This window comes from Cryptomeria japonica, chromosome 1 (assembly GCF_030272615.1).
Source record: "Cryptomeria japonica chromosome 1, Sugi_1.0, whole genome shotgun sequence".
Lineage (NCBI taxonomy): Eukaryota > Viridiplantae > Streptophyta > Pinopsida > Cupressales > Cupressaceae > Cryptomeria > Cryptomeria japonica.
Window position 1 is genome coordinate 304,509,205 of NC_081405.1, and position 20,838 is coordinate 304,530,042.

The following is a 20,838-nucleotide window of genomic DNA, read 5'->3' on the forward strand; positions in this document are numbered from 1 at the left end:
ATCGCCTTAATGGAGCAAGCAAATATTATGATTGAATTCTGGGGAACGAGTACCAATGACAGATTTTGGGGGCGGATGAACTGCCAGTCGATGAGTGTTTCTCGGCATCACAACCAAGAACACATGTGTGCAAGAGGTAATTGTAATAATAGCCAAGTTCATATGAACATGAGTGGAAATCTCAAAATTGTGAAAGACTCTCTTCAAGGAGAAACCAGAAACACAGAGTTTTACTTGCGGGCTGAGAGTTGTAACAGAGGTGATTGTGACCTGGACAGCAGAATGGGAGGCAACCTTAACAGGAATGAACCGTCTAGTTGTGAGCACTGGAAGAGCGAAAGAAAGGTGTGGAGAAGGCTCCACCGACATGGGTTCACGGATTATATGGAGAATCTCCATGGTAGTAGAAGCTCTGTATCTCAGGGGTTCGCAAAAAGTTGGAGCAATAACAGGGCTACCCTGTTTGGGGAAATCTGGCACATCGATGAAAGTCTGATCTCAGAGGTAACGAGGCTCAAGATGGAGGAGACCAAATTCTATAGGAATAGAAAGTATGCCATTGAGGCCTTCAAAAACTTCCCTAAGACGGAGGATGAGAAGAGCGACCTAGAGAAGAAGGACAATATATCATACTTCACCCCCCAACAGGTAAAACCTTTCTGGCAAAAAATTCTTAGGGCTTTAATGGAATATTTAACTGTGGATGGTAGGTTTACAAAAATTTACAATTATCACTTCGCCATCTTGAACCACTTCCGCCATGGGGTGAAAATATCTTTGCCCTTCTATTTAGCCTCTTCTCTTAACGAAAGCTTGGTCGACCATATTAAAAAACCCAGTTCCTACCCTCTAGCGCACCAGGGTCTCATTCTGTTGATTTATGAATATATGAAGGATAAGACTAGGGCAACAAAGGATGACCCTTTAATTCTCAATGCTTAGATTTCTGAGAAAAGCATAGATTTTGATTCGACTGGGGAGACCAGAACCCCTACCCATAAAAAAAGGAAGGTTGATATTGTGCAGGAAGAAAAGGATGTGCTTTGTGAGGAAGAAGAGGGAAAGAATAATGAAGAAGTTTCTGAAATGGAGATCAATAAGGAGGAGAATTACGGGGAAGGAGAGGAAGGGGGCAATTCTGAGAATTGTTAACCTAATATTGAAGGCTTGGAAACTAAGAAAGAGGCTCTGAAGCCTAAGGAAGGTGAAAACCCTAATGCAGAGGAGACGGAATAGAGCAAGGATTCTACGGAAACCATTTTGGATACCACCTGCAATTGCACCCTTGAGTTCTTCAATTTTTAGAAGTGGGTGGTGGAAAACATTACCAGCATGCAGGGTAAATAGAGGGAGTTGGAAGTTAAGATCAACAAGCTGATCAACATGTCTGACTCTGGGAAGCAGCACGAGGAGATGGAGAATAGTGAAGCAGAGGAAGAAATGGAAATGGAAGACTGGCTGGAGAAAGACTTGATTAAAGGCGACCTAAAACATCTAGAGGACGTCATCAAAATACTGAAGGAACAAGTGGAGGAGGATAAGGACAATGTCAATGCCCAGATGGCTAGAAACGAGAAAGCCCTGAAAAGCCTTATGGATCATAGCCTCAAGGTTCTAAAAGTCTCCTCCAAGAACATGAGCGCGCTGGCGAATCATTTGGAAAATAAAAACCAGGAGAAGAACCTGGTTGTTATTGAAGATGCTCCTACTTCCAGCCTAAGCCACCAGACCCCTAGGCGCAGAACCAGGCAGACTACGTCGGAGAAGGAAATGAAGATGAAAGAAAGCCAAATTGCTCAGGAAAATACTGATTTGAGGGAAGCGGCAAAGGCAATGATGCTTTTGGTACATGATGCAGAAGAAACTATGAAGAATTTCTAAATTTTGTTTTTTGTTGGGCTTGGGGCCACCTTCTTGTTGGCCTTTTGCTGTCCATTCCTATGTTGCTGGTCTTTTTGCTGATGTTGTATTTTGTTGCTTTCTTGAATATCTTTCTTATGTATCTGGGTTTCGGGTCCCTTAAAACCTGTTTTTAATTAATCAAAAACACTAGATGTGAAAAACATCCAAATGCCAAGAAATGTCAAACAAGTCTCCCCCAATGGAAGACATCCAACAATCTCCCCAAAATGATATGACAATGAAGTTTTGAAACAATTATCTCTATACCAATTAATCATCCATAAACCTTAACCAAACTCCCCCAATGGGATACAACCAATCTAAAATTTTGTTCCTCCCCCTTTGACTGATATCTCTGTTAAGCTATGTTTTTCATATATATATCTCTCCCCCTTTGACATCAATGCTACAAATCTGACATAAACATCAAAGAAAAATAAAAAAAATCCTCTAAACCATACAGCTGACTACTCCCCCTGAGTGGTAGCACCACCTCATCAATCTGGAATGAATGATAGTTCAGATAATGTATGTCAGACTGATTCCAATTAGCATCACTCAAGTCTCTACCGGAGGGGCAAAAACTCCCAATATGTCTTTGAAGTACTCAAATGATTCCTTAGGCAAAGGTTTAGTGAAGATATCTACAATCTACTCTTTATTGTTCACATAAACCAGTCTAACTTCATTTGCTTCCACCTTCTCCTTCAGAAAATTATACTTGATAGAAATGTTCTTTGTCTTAGAATGAAATACCAGATTCTTTGATATGTCAATAGCAACAAAGTTATCATAGTGAATAACTACCAGTTCATTGCAATCTACCCTTATATCCTTCAACATTTTCTTCATCCATAGAACTTGTGTACAGTTAGTAACAACAACAACATACTCAGCTTCAATAGTAGATAAATAAGTACATGATTGTTCTTGTTGATCCATGAAACAAGTTTCTTTCTGAGAAAGAAAACTTCACCGGGTGTGCCTAACCAGCTACCTATATCTCCAACCCAATCCGCATCTAAATATGCTCATAGTGTAAAGTCATCATAAGCCAAAAACGATACTTTAAAATCCTTGAAAATATCTGAGAATCCTAGCTATCGGAGCAAGGATTCAACATAATCAATTCCTTCCTTTTAAGAATATCCTTTGTAAAAAAATCAAGCCTTATTCTAATAACATCCAAGTCCATGTGTTGTCCTTTTCCAACTGATCCAGTTCCTCTTCCATAGCTCTCATCCAACATTCAACTTTACAAGCTTCAATAACTGATGTCAGTTCAATTAAAGAAATTAAACATACCTCATCAGATGACAACCTTCTTCTTGTCCAATTATCTGATATTCTGAATGATTCAACCTTACATACGTAGGAGTCTTCTAACTTTTTGTTCCTCTGCTCTAATCTTCAATTACTATTGAATTTTTTGATACTATCGAGGTAACTGGTTCAACATTCAGTTTCGGTACAGGTGCTACAGGTTCAGTTATGATCATCTCCACTTTCGTTTCTTTCTCATAAGTTCTGATTTGACCTTTGTACTGCTCATCCACCTTGACATTATCACTCTCCACAAGTCTCTGCAATTTCTTGTTATAACAAATATATGTTTTGCTATCAATTGAATAACCAAGAAATATTCCTCCATCACATCTAGGATCAAACTTTCCAATGGAATCATCTCTTTTAATATAGTATTTTCTACCAGAGATTCTAAAATACTTAACTGTAAGTGTATGACCAAATCATAACTCATAAAGTGACTTACCAGTAAACCAAACCAGATCCAAGATCCAACAAATCTTCATCGATTAACCTTCAAAATGACTTCTCCAAAGTCTGAAACAGGCTTTCAAACCACTACTAGGGGCAATGCAAGATCTATCATCAATTTCCCTCTGTCTAGGGTGAATGCCTTAGATACCAAATGAGTTTCTTGTCAGTGCAAGAACATTCTGCTCTACTGGTTGAGTAACCAGGGAATTTGCCTCTGTCGATTGATCTTCAAACTTCCTAACTCACTGTTTAGCATGAGCGTGTTGTATTTTATCAACCTTTTTCTTTCTCTTCTCGTTAGATTTATCACTTCCTGTCAGTAGGTTCTTGCTTTTGCAAAATTTAGCAGTGTGTCCTATTTTGTTACATGCATAGCAAGTAACATTTTTCTTCTAAATTGCCTTGTTGTATCCTTGACCATTCTTTGACCTACATTGATTAGCCATATGTCCAAACTTTCCACATGCATGACATCTCACATTCAGTTTACAATCTTATGTCCTATGACCATACTTTTTACAATTTGAACACTGACCGAGAACTGCATTATTATTCTGATTTGCTCTATTTCTTCATTGACCTGCTCTATGACCAAACTTATTGCAAACAAAGAATCTACCATTAAATTTATGTGCATTGGGTTGCCTTACCAGTGATCTCTAATTTCGGTTGTCCAGTGGATTCTCCTTATTTGTAGTATCGAAGCTTTCTCCATGTTCAAATCCAAGACTTCTAGTGTCTCCAGTGTCTCTTTGATCCTTCAATAATTCATCAACCTTAGTAGAACTAACCTTGAACTTATCTTTGTACTCATTTGCAGCATCCAGATCTCCTATTAGTATTGTTATCATTCTTTCCAACTCTTTCTCATTGTTTTGTGATTGCACCAATTCAGTTCTCAACACATCATTCTCATGCACCAACCTAATGCATTCCTCAGATCTGTCTTTCAAAGATATAGCAAGACTTTCTTCATTCTTCTTTCGGCCTTCAATCTCCTTGGACATCCTCATGGTTATGGCTTGCATTTCATTCTTCATGACACCATTCTCCTGACTTAGCTTCTGACATTATTCCTTTAAATCATTCTTCTCTCCATCATCCTGATTTTGTAATTGATCACAAAGTTCTTTCCTTTTAGCTTGTGCAGATGACAACCTCTCCTACAGATTAAAAATGAATTCCTTCACATATCTCAACTCATCTTGTAGCTTCATGTTCCTCAACCTTTCAGCATCATAGTCTTCAAGAGCTACTTTAAGTTCCTTCCTCGAACGTATCTCCATAGATTCTAGATACAGGATCTTCCTCAAGTGGTTAGACTTACTCTGAGGAACCAGGCTCCAATACCAATTGTTGGAATCCAAGAACACTGAGAGGGGGGGTTGAATCAGTGTTCTACCAGAATGGAGAAATTTAACCTTATTAATACAATAACTCGGCAACCGGTAAACATAAAAGTATATAACAATAAGCAATAATGCAACCACAAAGATGAACACCATAACAGCATAGATTTATACGTGGAAACCTCAAAGAGGAAAAATAACAGTGGGATTGGAGACCCACAATATCTATCCACTGATCAGATGAATGAATATTACAATAAGGGGTCTGGACATGTAGGAAGGCCAATAGCCTAGAGTACATTGCTCATCACAAAAGGAGCCTCACTGACTACAAAAAACATTAGACTACAATCTGGAATGAAGATTGAACTGCAAGAATAGTATCTCCTAAACCTGAGTACAGTTCTGGTTAAGCTCAATACTGGAGGTCTTAAACCTCTTCCACAAACCCATTTTGATCACCTATGATCGACCAAAACCTCTGCATATGATTACAACATTATTCACATATAGATAATCTCATAACCATCCATCCATGATCTACAAAAAGATCTTACATCATATTTATACCAAGCCAGGACCTAAACAATTAGGTCGGCCACCGAAAAGATAATACAATAGATCCATTACATAATCCTACAAACCAATGATAAACCAAGCCAGCCTAAGACCAAAACAACATAAACCAAACAATAAATCCAACTGGTAATGCATCGAGAGCATCAAACAACACGTTACATAAACTGATCCATAACCTAACAGAATAACCACCGGACCTAAAATAGCCATAATCCAAATGAAACACCATGATCAATTGGAACATGAACATGATAACAATCAGCATCATGATAACCTTCTAGAAGCCACACCAACACTACTTATTCGATTCACCAAAATATCTTCAACAAAGCTCTGTCGGTAAAACCCTTACCGGTAACCAAAAGGCTTACTAGAACAAATGATAGCATCGGGATCATCAAATCTTGAACCAACTGAATGTGATACACATCAAGAACAAATGAATAACCAATCCAAACCAATTCCAACAGCCGAACCAAACTGGAGACAAATCTCTAAATCAACATCAAATACCAAGCACTCTACCGAAAGTCGGTAGACAGCAAAATAGCTAGTGTTGACATCAATGACAAACATAAATGCAATACATAATCAATTCCTCCAAATTGCCAACAAGTTTCATGTGTGCATTTGATTCTCATGTGATCCGGTAACTGACTGAGACAAAAAAAAAAAAGAGCATATTGCAGAGCAAGTACAGTCAGAGATCTTGTGCTTAACTGGAACTCATTCTTGCATTGTCAAATGCTATTTCAAAGTTCTTTAACTATATTTCCTCATTGTAATTGAATTGTAAGTGAGTGAGACTTCCCTGAAGGTTGTAGCCTTTTGGGTCATTGTAATTAAGCAGTGAGATCTAGGCAGTGAGCCTAAATACAAGTGCATTCCCCATCTATGTAATATTTATGTACTCATGGCCATAGTATATGAATATTGTGGGTTTAAGCCCCACCGTGGTTTTTCCCTTTCCAAGTTTCCATGTAAAAATGTTGGTGTTGTGGATTTGTGGATTATTTATTGTTTGCTTATGTTCTTACTATTATACATTGTTAACCGGTGGATGAAGAATAAGTTTGTGAATTTGAATTCCAGTAGAAAATTGATTAACACCCCCCCCCCCCACCCCGCCCTTCTCTCAGTGTTCCTTGACTCTAACAAAATGATGATCTCCTGATTGTTGAAACATGCTTACAAGATGATCCTTCTAACTTGAAACTAAATGAGCAATTGGTTGTGGCAAAAAAAATCTTAAGAGGGATCCAAACTAGGAAGACATGAGGTCTCAAAGTAAGACAAAAAAATTGATTGGTTTATAAATGAGGATAAATTGTCAAACAAAATTCTTTAGAATCCTAAAACACAAATAAACCAAGTAAATTTTTTACAAAGTGTGAGCTAAAGGAAAATTTGTGTAAAACCATGAATAAATTAAAAAATTGTTCCTTGGGTTCTATAAGAGCCTCTTTACATCTCAAGGTAATGACCCTAAGTCTCAAGAAGCAATAAGCTTCTTAAATATGCTCATACCTAAGAAACTCACTTCTAAAGATGTTCATAGTCTAGACAAAGACATCACTATGGAGGAAGTGAATAAATCCATTAATGTGCTTAATAATGACAAATTAATGGGTGCAAATGCACTCCTGGTGGATTTTTATAAGAATAATATAGAACGGATTAGTGAATATGTATTGCTTGTTTATAAGGAAGTCTTTGAAAAAGGGTCCTTGGGAGTTAATATTAACAAAGGTGATATTAAACTTTTGCCAAAAGAAGGGGACAAGTCCCTTATCAAGAATTGGAGGTCAATTACATTGTTGAATGTATCATATAAGATTCTTACAAAAATTATTGCCTTGATGCTTGTAGATATCCTCCCAAAGCTCATTAGAAACACTCAAACCAGGTTAATCAGAGGAAGGTATATCCTTCAAAATATTTTCACAAGTTGGGAGGCCACGAATTGGGCCAAGATATCTATTCAAAATGTCACTATGTTTTTATTATATTTTGAGAAAGCATGTGATAGGGTTGAATGGTCTTTGTTTATCATGAACCTAGAAGCCTTTGGCTTCCTTGCAAGCTTTTTTCACTTAGTCAAGACACTAATGAAAGATGTAATTCTCAAATTTATATCACTATTTATCTATGAATATTTTAATCTAGAAAGATCTATTAGGCAATGATGTCCCTTGGCCCTTGCATTGTTTTTCATTGAAAATATGCTATATTTTATCTACTTAGGGGATCCTATTTCTCTCCCAAAGTGAAAGGTATCTCCCTACCTAATATTGAGTATATTTTAAATATTTAGTTTTTTAATGATACAATTGTGTTTCCTAAACTTAGTAAATGAAATATGGATTCCCTCATGAAGAAACTTAATCTCTTATGTATTGCTTCTATCATTTCACCATGTACATCATGTTGGGATGGCATGAAACAACCCCACAATGATTTTTAAAGTATGAATTTCTATGGGGAGGTCCTACTAAACAAGTAAGATATCTTGGAATTCCATTTACACTTAACTCTTACTTAAAACATTTGTGGCTTTGGATAAAAGGGATTATTAATCACAAAATTGGAAAATGGAACAAACAATTCCTCTCATTGGCTAGCATGATACAAGTGTGGCATAAAATTCTATCTTCATATAGTGTATATTATTCCTCAATTTCGTTATTTAGTTGCTATCAAGTCAATGACATTTATAAAAAATTATAGAAGTCATTATGGTCTAATGTAAAAGGAAAAAGAAAAGATTCCTCTATGAAGTAGGAGTGGTGTTATCTAAATAAGAGGTGGGGGGGCTAGGACTGAAAGATCTTAAGATACAGGGAATCACTCTCTCTGTAAAATATATTATTAAAGGTTTGGAGGTTGTTGAGCCCTGGAAGGTTCTTTCTAGGAATAATATTAGTCTTTTTGTCCCTAAGCAAGCTAAGTCTTGGAAATTACTTCCTTTAAGTGATTTTATAGTTGGTAACTTTCTAGTGGCTCTTGCAAGTTCCACTATGTTTAAAACCATTTGGAAAGCTTGGGAAATAGTCAAGAATAATGTTACTCGCAATGATATTATAATTGAGAATAATTAAATCATGGGTGAAAGCTCCATCTAGTGGAACCTCAGACACAAGGATAAACCTATTGCCCTTTTACAAGGTTCATCTACAAGAAAATGGTATTTTAAAGACATTAAGTGTTTTCGTGACATCCTAAGTAATGGGAAATTAAAGTCATGGGCTTCTTTGAGCTATTAATTTGACCTTCCTTCCTCCAATTGGAGAACCTATTCTATCCTTAGAGAAGCATGTACTCCTCTTGCTCTTTCTAAAATCTATTCTATTAATAAATAATTGTTTAAAAAAATATAAGTGTTCTAATAAGAATGATCTACAAAAAATTAATGTTAAGTTAATCTACAAAAAATCTTTTTTGTAATTCCTATTTAGTTAACCTATAAATTTGGCAATTGTCTTTACTAGGAAAACAATGGTAGGACATTTTCAATAGAATTTTGAATAATATCATTGAGCCTAAGAAGGCTTGTTTTAAGTGGTTATTAATCTTTCAAAGACTACTATACAAATTGCTTAATGGTGATGTTGATTTATGCAATATATGCAAGAAACCTAAAATAATCAAACACATATTCTTTGTGTTTGTATGTGGTGACAAATCATGCTATTGGATCTAAATTTTGGTGTTTTTATTAGTCATGTTTTCCCACAAAATCAGTTAATCGAGGAGTGCAAGGGGGCAAAGACCATTATTTAATAAAGGGGCTGATTATTATTTTGGTATGTGAATTGAACTTTGAAAACCACCAATAGGCTTGATAAATAAGTGGTTGTGCAATGTGAAATATCATCATATTGTAATTTTCCCTTCGCTAGATAATAAAAAAGAACTAGACAATTGTTTCTCTGGTGGAGCAACCCACATTGGGTGAACCACGTTAAATCTTTATGTTATTGTGATTTCTCATTTTTGCATCTATTATTATATATCATATTTAATATATTTTATTATTCTAGTCTAATTTAAAACCCTAACCACTTGTATCAAAGTCATGCATTTCATTCATTTGGTAGGAGTTCTCAAATTTGAGTGGGAGCAATGGAAAAAGAGGGCAAGCTTAAGGTTGATAAGTTCAACGGCCAAAAGTATCAGTTATAGAATATGAAAATGAAATACTATCTATATCAGAAGGATATTTACCTACCATTGGGTGGACAAGTGCAAAGACTTTAACAACTATGAAAGATCCACAATGGGAGGTTCTTAACAGGAAGGCGCTAGGAACAATACAATTGTTCCCGGCATCATTGATGGATTTTAATTTAAAAACAAAAATAGTGGATCTAATGGCAGCATTAGATAAACTATATGAGAAACCCTTGGACTCCAATAAGGTATTTCTTATGAAATATTTATTTAATATGAAGATGCTAGAAGGTGGCTTTGTCGCTGATCATTTGAATAATTGTAAAATTATCTTATGATGGTGAGGTTAGAGCTCTCTTGATTTTGTGCTCATTGCTAGAAAGTTGGAATACCTCTATCATGGTTGTAATTAATTATGTATCTAGCTCAAACACTTTAAAGTTTGATGATTTTTTGGTGTTATCCTTAGTGAGGAAATGTGATGGAAAAGTATAAGTAAGACACTAATTAATGCTTTGACTATTGAGAATAGAGGAAGATAGAGGGAAAGAGGAAAGAGACTAGAAAACCATGGGAAATCTAGGAAGGGTGGATCCCAATCTAGGGAAATTCTAGAGTTTTGCCATTGTGGGAAGAAAGGACATCTAAAGAAAGATTGTTGGTCTGAAAAAGGATAACAAGTGGATGGGAAATAAGAAAATAATAAGGAAGCAAATGTAGTAAGTGATGTATTACAAGATGCTTTAATTCTTTTTTTTACAATATTATTGATTCCTAAGTGTTAGATTCAGTGGCTTCATTTTTTGCCACACCCCATAAGAAATATTTTCTAGACTATTTTCAAGGTAATTTTGGATAGGTTTATTTGAGTGATGATGAAACATGCAAAATTGCTGGAAAAGGCAACATATAGATAAAATTACCAAATAGAAATCAATGGATATTGAAAGTGGTGAGACATGAACTTTATTTGAGAAGAAATTTAATATCAACAGGATAACTAGGAAGTGAAGGTTGTACAGTTACATTTACAGACAATTTGTGGAAGCTCACTGATAAGTTGAGACTTTGTTATATTTTTATCCTCAAAACTCTTCAGTTTTTGTTATCTTTTGGTTTGCATTATAGTAGTGATGTATTGGAAGTTGACTATATGTATTCCATATGTGAAGCTAGAACTTATGAAATCATGTTTTATCTTTGCCAGTCTATTCCTGCAGCCATGCCATTTATTCTTGCAGCCATGTGATTTATTCTTGTTGCCATGCATATTATTTAGGGTAATATCACATGTGAATTAGTAGATGTGTTACTTAAATAAAATGTGTATGTATGTCCTTTTATGTCATCTCTGTTGTAGTGTAGGTAATAAATGATGTCAAGGTGGATGTTCGCCTATCTCGCTAGATGAAGGGAAGGATACGTAAGAGATAACTGAAGATCAAACTGTAGAGGACCTGAGCAAGCACAAGATACGACATAAGCAGAGTAGTCAAGCAATACTACCAATGTCTAACTTCAGTGGGCATTGAATTTACAAATACCGCCATAGCATGCAAAGACCATGGTTCAGTTTAGATCCACGTTTCCTGCAACATAGCTCCAGTTATCTTCTTTATTGATCAATCATCTACCTCTTCTTCTGGGCATGATTTGTGTGGTCTATTGTAGTTGATTTCTTTAGATAATAAGCTCTTCTTCTTCTCAGAGTTTATTCGGAAGGGAGAGGAATTGAGCAAAGGATTTTTGATAATCATTCTTGAGTTTTTCTTCAACTTATGTAATCACTTTCAGAAAGCAATGAATAAAGTTATGTTATTCTGATCTATTAAGAGTTGTTTTCGAGAAGCCTGGTATCACTCATCCAAGGGAGCCCACTTGGTGAGTGATCCCATGTGTGTTAAAATTAGTCTTCTTTCCTTAGTTGTAGTAGAAGTTCTTGCATTGACTGTCCCTGCAGCCATTGGAAATAGATCCACTAACTGTTCCTGAAGCCAAGCCAGAAAAGAGTAATTTATGTTTATCCATATTGAATTTATCCAGCATTGCTTTTATGAATTTATTCAGAAATGTTCATGTAGCCTTTCCATAGTTTCCATTCTTGTTTACCTTTTTCCACATAATGTTAGTTGTTGCAGTAATGCAAAATAGCTATTGTAGGAACTTAGTGCATATATAGTGCAGACCCATTTCAAGTACTACGTCCTTAGGTTGATAATCAAATGAACACTGGCTATGAATAAAGTGACTTTACCAAATGAATGTCCAAACCTCAGATTGAGACTTAAATTAGAGTTATTATTCTTATCGTTGGGGTGAACATTTTTGGCACCGTTGCCAGGGATGGTGTCAAACTAAGAACATGTTATGGTTATTATCTTTTCAGTTTTTAGTTAATTGTTTTTTAGGCATACTTGACTGTTCAAAAAAAAATTCATGGATCTGCATGCATAGACAACGAAGAGATGTTCTAGGTAGATTTCTACCCAATCATCCTAATCATGCAAAAAATAATTCCTCAGATATAAATCCTTTTGCTGAACTTTATCAAACCCCAGAGAATTTGAATCATCCTGAATCTGAATTCGAAGAAGGTAGTCTTCATTTCCTCTTTGGACCTCAAGAAGAAGAATTTCATATAGTAACAACCCCCACAAGTTCAATGCGGGGAAACCCACCTCCTAGTGGAAATAATCCACCACCACAATCAGACCAAACATTTGAGTTCCCCATATTTGATCAATATGATAGTGCCAATCTCAAGAACATTCCAGCTTCTTCCCTCCCTAAATTTTATGGATTGGTGACAAAGGACCCAGACACATTTCTATTTGAGTTTGATGTTCTCTGTAGGAGTTTTGACTATACTGCAAATGCCCATAGACTCAAAAATTTTCCTACCACCTTGAAGGAGTCATCCTTGAGATGGTTTATGAGCTTGGGTAGTAGCACAACCAATACATGGGATGAGATGAAATGGTTGTTTCTTGCAAAATACAAAGATTATTGTAGAGGCACTGATCGTCATGGGGATGATATCTTTAGAATGACATAGAAAGAAGATGAGAGTCTTGAAGATTATCTGGAAAGGTTCATGTTTAGTGTCAAAAAGTCCAAACATAGTACTCTGAATAAAGATTCCCTCAAGTTGATATTTTTGAGGGGAATCAGTGATGAATGCAATGATTCTTTAGATCTTATGGGAGGAGGTGACATTACACAGTCCACTTGGGTTGAGATGGGACAAATTTGTAAGAAGTATTCCAGATCTACTTCTAAAAAGAACAGGCGTTTCAAGCCAAGAACACCTTTATCAGCATCTGGTACTGGAGTTTCTAGATTGGAACTTAGCCATCTATTGAAGGACTTTAAGGAGGAAATTATAAATAATATGGCTACCCAGTTGGATACACTTGCAGCTAAGAAGAAGCATGAAGAATCTGATGCATTTCTTCCAGAATTTTTCCCTCATTGTAGGCAGCGAAAGAAGGATTGCTGATGCAAAATGGTTGCAAATGTGGAAGTTCCTGACTTCAAGTCAATACAAAGTGAGGATGAGCAAGTCTTCTATGTTTCTCAAAGAAGACCAAATTTCCAAAGACAAGGTATGACTCCAGATCCACTTTCTTTTTTTGGTTATAGTGGAAATTCTTATGTGCCAAATAATCAATGGCAACCACCTTATGCTCAAAATCTTGGTAATTATCAAAATTGGTATGGTTCCCAAGCCCAAGGGAAGCATTTTGGTAATCAAATACCATGGTGGCAATAGCCACAAGGGAATTGGTATCCACCTCAAAGCCAAGGAAGTCAGTTTCAAGGAAATTGGCAACCTACTTCTCAATGGAGGGGGAGTCAGCCATGGAATGTCCAATCTTCTGGTTATCAACAACCTATTCAGCAGCCATAGTCTCCTGCAATAATGCCTCCTCCTGTAGCCACTATGGTTCCACCTAAGCCAACACAGTTGCCTACTCAACCACTGCCAGATCCTAAAATTAAATCTCAGCAACAACAACAAGCTTATTCAGTTGATCTTAATCAATACCCAGCCTATTCTCTATCTCTAAGCGATATTCACCTCCGATCTGGGACAAAACTACCTAATCCATCTCCTCCAGTTATCACTAAGGTACAAGAAGAACAAGAAATCTTTGATCCAATAGATGCAATACCTTAGAAGTAGATATTACCGTCATTTCCCAAGAGATTGCAAGAAAAGGAAGTTCCCATGGAACAAGAGTAAGGCTTTGATATTATGGATCAACTGAAGCATATTTGTGTTAAAATTCCATTATTGCAAGCAATAAAAGATGTTCCCATATATGGTAAGGCATTGAGAGAAACATGTCTAAAGAAACCTGGTAGGAAGAAGAAGGATCCACAAACAGTGCATGTTATGGGTCAACTGGCAGATATTATGTTGGGCAAGGTTGCAATTCCAAAATATTCTGATCCAGGTAGTCTTGTGGTAGGTATAGTCATCAATGGAAACCAAATAAGAAATGTTTTAATTGATTTAGGGGTGGCCATTAATGTGATGACAAGAGAAGTAATGAAATAGTGGTTATTTTGGATTCCTAGGAATACCCTGCAGACTTTATGATTCTATCTCCAAAAGAAACATTGGGAGGATATCCGGTGATTTTGGGAAGACCTTGGCTTGCCACAGCTGATGCATATATTGGATGTAGATCAGGGGATATGGCTATTTCATATGGGAATTCTATAAAAACATTAGCCTTGTATTCTCATGCACAACCCCATCTTGATCAACAACAAGCCATTTGGCCTATTTTGGGAGAAGAATCTGAGGGAGTTGACTCTATTAATCACCTTATGATGATTAATCGAGGGCCATTCATGCAATTACATGACGAAGAATCAATTCTTTATAAAATTCTGATAAATGAGTTAATAGAAGAATAAAAATTGCAGGAGTTGGTTCTGAATATTGTAGGTTTGGACTTTCCTGCAGCCACTGATATATTGCATACTCTGTCATCGCAGGAAGTATCTTCTTCTCATTTTTTTGATATGAACTAGATTGATCTTACTATCAAGATAGAAGTTGATTTGAATAAATGTTTGAATATCAATAGAGATATTTCAGATACTCAAAAAGAGGCTCTTGTGGACTTGCTGAAATGTCATACAAATGCTTTTGCATGGGATTACAAGGATATGCATGGGATAGATCCAATAGTTTGTACCCACCGTATCTATATAAAAGAAGAGTGTTGCCCACTCAGACAACCTCAAAGAAGAATCAATCCTACCTTAAAAGAGATAGTTAAAGAAGAATTGCAGAAGTTGTTAAAGGTCAGTTTTATCTATCCTATCTCTGATAGCCAATGGGTATCACCTTTGGTCATAGTCTCTAAGAAAGGAGGAAAATGGAGGGTATGTATTGATTATAGAGCCCTAAACTTAGCAATAAGAAAAGATCATTTTCCCTTACCATTTGTGGATCAGGTATTAGATTCTTTGGCTAGTAAAAGATACTTTTCATTCCTTGATGGATTCAGTGGTTACAATTAGATTCAGATAGCCCCAGAGGATCAAGAGAAGACAACATTTACTTGTCCTTGGGGCATATATGCATATTATGTTCTTCCTTTTGGGTTGTGTAATGCTCCAGCCACTTTTCAAAGAGCAATGATCAGTATCTTCTCTGATATTTCTCAACACATTGTGGAAATCTATATGGATGACTTTACAACTTATGGTTCTGAATTTGAACAAGCATTAGGGAACCTGAAAAAGTTTTGCAGTGATGTGAGGACTATAGTTTGTCATTAAATAGTGAGAAATGATTCATCATGATGCATGAAGGAATAGTCATTGGTCATCATATCTCTATAAAATGAATATAGGTGAATCTAGCAAAGATTGAAGTCATTTAGAATATCAATACCCCTATAAAGCAAAAAGATGTAAGAAGTTTTCTTGGTCATGATGGATACTATAGAAGGTTTATCAAAGATTTCAACAAAATTGCAAGTCCCTTATATTCACTGCTTACCAAGGATATAGAATATAAATGGACCTCTGCATGTAATGAAGCTTTCTTAAAGCTTAAGCATGTCTTGACTCAAGCACCAGTTCTTAAAGGTCCAAATTGGTCTTTACCATTCCAAATCCATATAGATACATTTGATTATGCAATAGGGGTAGTGTTAGGACAAAAATTTGACAAATTGGAAAATGCAATATATTATATTAGCAAGAACTTACAGGGGCCTGAGTTAAATTACACAGTCACTGAAAAGGAAATGTTAGCTGTTATATATGCACTCAACCAATTCAAGCACTATATCACAGGGTATCACATATTTGTGCATACAGATCATACTGCAATCAAATATCTCATGAATAAGCCTTCAATTACTAGTAGATTGCCTCGCTGGTTATTGTTGATGCAGGAATTTGATATCATGATTGTTGATAAACTGGGGAATTCTAAGTGGTTGTAGATTATCTTTCAAGACTTCAGTTACAAGAAGATTCTACAGTGATAGATGATGCTTTTCCAGATGAACTTTATTTCTTATCCAGGCTCATACTCCCTGGTATGCTGATATTGCCAATTATTTAGCTGCTGCTAAAATGCCAATTCATTTCTCTCCTAAGGAAAGAAGATTGTTAGTTGAAAAAAGTTTTAACTTCTCATGGATTGATGATTGTTTGTTTTATACTGGGCCTGACCAAGTCATGAGAAGATGTGTGAGAGAAGATGAAACATATGATATCCTGCATGCCTGTCATGATGAGCCATGTGGAGGATATTTTGCTGCCAAAAGAACAACACTGAAAATACTAAATACAGGGTACTATTGGCCCACATTACACAAGGATGCAGCATAGTATACACGAAAATGTGACAGATGCCAGCGAATGGGAAGACCTACAAAATTTGATGAAATGCCATTATATCCACAAATATCAGTTGCACCATTTGATAAGTGGGGATTAGATTTTGCTGGCCCAATTGATCCACCTTCTAATGGCAAATCCTATATTTTGGTATGTACAGACTATGTAACAAAATGGGTGGAAGCTCATGCCATGACACATGCAAAAGATAATAAGGTGGTTGAGTTTCTTTATGAAGAAATATTTATAAGATATGGAGTACCAAGGGAGATTGTCTCAGACCAGGGACCTCAATTTACTTCAACATTGATAGCAGCTTTGGTTAATGAATACAATATAAGACACAGGAAATCTACTCCATATCATCCACAAGCTAATTGGCAGGTACAAGTTACAAATAGGGAGCTTGAGGCTATTCTTACTAAAACCGTATTTGTTCATAAAAAAGACTGGTCTCTGTTGGGAGTATTTAAAAGCTGAGTCAAGTTTATAGGCCTATTTCAAAATTTTGCTCTGCATGTCAGAAAAGTACCTAAATAAGTTAGTTTGAATGCCTAGTTAGCAAGGGGGTCAAATGGAGCCAGTTGATTTTTAGAGGGTAAGGCTCGAGATTCATGTCCCACGCCTTTCATTTGGCCTATTTAGTGTGTTGCAACTTTCAAAATTCAGTTTGGAGAAGTTTATCAAGTACCCATTTCGAGGGGTGAGCTGAAAGTGCATTCTAGGCACAAGTGCAAATTTTATTAAGTAGCCTACTTTGGGTGTTTATATCTTTTGCCCTGTTGATCGTCATGGAGAAATTCAAAATGGATTCAATTTTATGCATAAAAGTGAGTTACTCTGCAAAATTTCAAGTCTTGACGAATCCGTTTGTAGTTTGCGATGTTTGCACAAGTGTAAAAATGTCCTGGTGAGCGTCATGTCAGAATGTTTGTCCCGGGCTAATGTTGGTATAAATGGTGAGCTACATTTCAAATTTCAAGCTTTTATCAATCCGTTTGATCGGTTTTCAAAAGGACTCATTTTGCCATCAAATTCAGTTATCCGCACTTCCAGTGTTAGATCAGTTAATGTAGCCGTTTTGGTGAGTGCGCCATTTGCATCCTGTCAGTCTGGTGATCGAAATGGGAATTCAAAGATTTAATATGTACTTAAAGGTACCTATGTTCCGAATTTGAGAGCCTACGGAGGTCGTTTGATATTTTTGAGAAAGGCATCATGTGTTGCCAGAACATTGACTTCATCAGGTCCGCAGTGTCAACAAAGCCAGTTGGCCGTTTTCGAAAATTAATATCTCTTCACTCGGGACTTGTCTTGAGAAACCGTTTGGTAGAAGTCATCCTTGTATATCAGAGTATACGCCTGTCAGATGGCGAGCTCCAGAAAGGTGTTTTGACAGGTTTGAAAATTACGTCTTCGCGATTAAATGCGAAAATTGTGGCGTAATTGCATGAAGGTTGTAAAATGCGGATTAATGATCCGAAAACGATGCCGATCATTTTCAGAGGTATGTTTGAGGTCTGTGAAGCATTTCAAAGGCCAGTTTCTTGAAATCAAAATTTTTTTTAGTCGGACCCACTTTGGGGCCAGACCTGGCTCATGCCCGCGGATTGATTTTATTGGCGATTTTTTGTTTACTGGGGGAATTTCAGAATATTCAGATAATGATGCAATTCACAAGTAACAATCAGGTAAAGTTCATATCGGTAGCAGCCATTGAGGATTCAAGGTTAAAGACACTGTAAATGTCAAGGGTGTCTCATATGATTTGCCAGCTTGGTCTGTCAGCATTCTTCCAAATTGCAAGATTTTCGTTTTTAATGCAACGAAGGATAAATAAGGTGTTTGAGAAGTATCGTATGATATATGCTAATGTTCTCTTTATATGAGAATGGAGGATGTAAATTGAGAGATTGTTGAAGACAAAGTTTTGTGCAATTTTTCTTAATAGACAAACAGGTGGTGGTTTTTGAAATCAACAACTTGTTGATTAGGATGTCAATCTGCGGAACCAGAATATCCTAACACTTGCAGTCTTGTGTAACTTTCTTAAAAAATACATTGCTTTACATTGATCATGAACAAAGAGCAGCATTTTGAAAGCAAACTAATGTTATGGCAAATCCTGTGGATGATGAAGGGGCAAAGTAAATGTAAACCAATTGCTGGCATCCTTTTCTCCCTCACGTGTCTCCCATCTCCCTTAATGCTCACATAGTTGAAGGGGCTGCAGTTCCAAATGTTTCACATGGAGTGGAGTTTCCTTTTTATCTGCAGAGACAAGCAAATGCAAACAGCAAAAACCCCACATTCCTCCTTGTCTTTCCCTGCTGGCGATGGACGTGATTGCTGGGTGTTGGAAGCATGTTCCAAAGTAAAGGCAAGAATTCATTTTCCCCTGCTGCGTGGCATGTGAAGGGAGGCATAGAAATCATAAAACAAAATGCAATGAGCAGCGTGGCAGATTGGGTATTGAATTTAGAAAATGCAAATGGTGTATAACCACAATCAACAGCAACTTCCTCCCTGCGTGGAAGCTAGTGGAGGGTAAAGGGATTTCAAACCATTTGGAATTTCAAACAGCACTTGGGCATCGATTTATCTGGAGAAAACATTGGAAATGGTTTTCATAAACTTTGATGAATGCACATTGCCAGGCATAAAATTCTATGTGTTTTATGAAGAGCAATGAAAATTATAAGATAAATGCCAGAGTGTTTGCCCTGCATGGTGTTTGGAGTGTGGCATGGGCCTCCCAAAGCATTCCCCATCTCCCTCCAGCCTCTGTGTGGTAATGCAATATGGCAGCTACAGACCCAAATTCTCCCCTCTGCTGTGGAGATTGGAAGCATTTCAGAAGTTTATGTTATTGCAAATTGGCAGTGTTTAGTTGCCAAATCCATACATCTGGTGAAGGTTAAAATTTCTTGTGCAAGTATGGATAGTAGCTGAAACCTTCATGCGATATGCAATGTAGATTTGGAAAATTAAATGCAAATCCATTTTGGAATGGTGTAAGGCATCAACAGATTTCAAACTTTTCCCAGCACGTGATGGTGAAAAGGTCGTTCAAAACATTCAAGCAAATGAGTTTAGCAAGCGAAATGTGATAGGCACCATGAAAAGACTCAGAAAAAAACATTCAAAAAATGCATTCCCAGGCTTAATTGCATTATCCCACATGCACTGGGGAGTGTCTTTTTTAAATGTTTATATTCAAAAATGCACTATACTATAATGTCTAAGCCATAAAGGCTTTTGACACAAGGTGCCTATGGGCGCCCAAGGTGGGCCCATGCGTGAGCACGCTTCCTGAGGCGACGGAGGAGTTGACTGGACGAAGACCAAGTGGACCCCACACAGGCACGCTTCCTGAGGCAAACAGGCAAAATTTTGCAGACGAAGGTCGGGTTAACGAGCGAGCAAGTTCGAGAGAGATCAACGGCTCGCGCTATTTCGCGAAGGAAGATGCACGTAGTTTAAACCCCGCGAAATAGCGAAAGTGAACGAGAGCCGTCCACGTGTCGTGATAGGTGGCAGCCCAGCAGGCGGGTCCCGGTGAGGTGGCACACAGTTGGCGCACAAGCAAGCAGCCCAGTGGTGGTGACGTGGCCGACAAGTGGCAAAAGATGAGGTGTCATCCCAGGTGGCGCCCAGTAGACCCCATCAACCAATCAGACCCCGCCACGTGGCAAGGCGTCAGAGCAAAAATGGAGGCAAAAATCAAATTTAAAATGATTAACTGATATAGTTTAAACTATAGAGAAATTCAAAAAATTTAAATGATGGGTCCGTGTTGAGAATTAATTCGCCCAGGGCTCAATTTTTTGCCAAAGTATAAAGTGTTATATGTTTTCGGAAAGCTCTCGGAGTGAGGAATCCGATTATGAAGTTAATTTTGACAAATGTGAGATATTTTAGAAGCAGTTTCCACGGGAACAAAATTCAGTTAGAGAGGAGACACTTGGCAATTCAGTTGCAGATTTGATTTTCTTCTCTCCTCTTTTTATTCCGAATTCTTCTCAGTTGTAAGGGTTCCAGAATTCTGTGAGAATGGCTCCAGTTTTCATGGCTTCCAATTTTGAGCATTCTTGAAGATTGTACAGGGCAGGGCTTTTCCTTCAGTAATGGAGTTCAATTCTTGCTATAGGTGTTTTTAGTTGCAGGGTCTTGTGTATGTAAG